Here is a 1490-nt window from a genome sequence, read left to right on the forward strand (position 1 = left end):
AAATCACATCAAGAACAACTTTAAATCCAAAAACTCTCAACTGACCAAATCTCACTCAGTATGTTAGCAAGAGATATCTCACCTTAGACTTGCTGGAAATTCACGTTTCTTGGCCCTCAAGTCAAGTTAAGCATGATTCCTAAGGAAGAACATCAAGAAAACACATGTTTTGCATGGTTTTCCTTGAAAACCGAATTGAAATGGGAGGGAGACAGCCATCTCACCTTATTTCTATCCTTGATAAGTTATATGGTTATGTAGAGGAAGAAGAGAGGATCATTTTGGTGAAATCGGAGTTTTGATTTGAGTTTTAGTTCAGAAGAAATCAAGCTTTGAAGATTAAGTGTTCATGAAAGTTTCTCTCTTTTCTCTCTTGTTATTTTCAGCCAAAATGATGAAATGAGACAGCCTTGGAGGTCTTGGGGGTGTAAGGTGAGTTGTGATTGGTTGGCTTGGAGGTGGATTAAAATAATATTAAAATATCTCTGGTGTACAACTACTAAAACTAGGTGTATCGGAACACTCGTAAAAACACCTCTAAAAATTATTTTCTGAGCTACTAGCATAAATGACACTAGTAACATATTTATTATGAGAATAGTACACGTATAATGAGGCCTTAGCATTGCTAAATTCATCAGAGAGTGTTGGTGCTAAGCTACACCAGTAAACCGTAAACCGTAAACCCGGTTAAATCGATTTTCTGTTTTTAACTAAAACTGACCAGGTAACCTTATAATATTATTCAAGAAGCTTATAATACTAATATAATGATAATATCATCCTATTATCTCTCTTCTCTCATAAATCGAGTCTGGTTCATCAAACTGTGACTATTTACAAAAAAACCAAATCAAAACTTCTAACCGATACGGTTCAAAAACCAGGTTCTTCGTGACCGCGTTATCGAGCTTGTCTCGGAAAAGGTTCTAACTTAAAGATGACATAATGACAATGAGGATTGAGATACTTGATGATATATCAAAGGTTTTCCCCTTACTGATCTTCCGGAGAAATCCGTACTTTCAGAAAAGATTTTGCGTTCTCGAAAACCGAGGTTGTTACAATAACTACTCAATTGGATGAAGACCGAAAGCTTTCAAGTAAAATCAAGAGGAAAGATAGAAGAAGAACAATAAAAATTAGTATTGATCCATCAAATTACAACAGAGCTCCCTAACCCAATGAAAGGGATTTAGCTGTTCATAGCTCTTGAAGATGAAAACAAAGATGGAGAATACATCATAAAACTAGAAATTGCAAAGAAAGTAAAATACAAGGAGTGGTTCTTCAGCCTCCAGAACTATTTTACAATTCAAAGCTACTCCTATATATACTACTCTTCTCAGCTTCTAGTTCACTCTTCAAGTCTTGGGCCTTTGGATCTTGAGTTTGAAGCAGTTCCTTTCTTTATTTGGGCTTGGCTTTACTTGCAGAGAGAAAGTGCGAAGTGGGCGGAGACTTTAGTTCAGGACGTTAGGGGTGTTAAT

The sequence above is a fragment of the Arachis ipaensis genome, chromosome B09, assembly GCF_000816755.2.
Source record: "Arachis ipaensis cultivar K30076 chromosome B09, Araip1.1, whole genome shotgun sequence".
Classification (NCBI taxonomy): domain Eukaryota; kingdom Viridiplantae; phylum Streptophyta; class Magnoliopsida; order Fabales; family Fabaceae; genus Arachis; species Arachis ipaensis.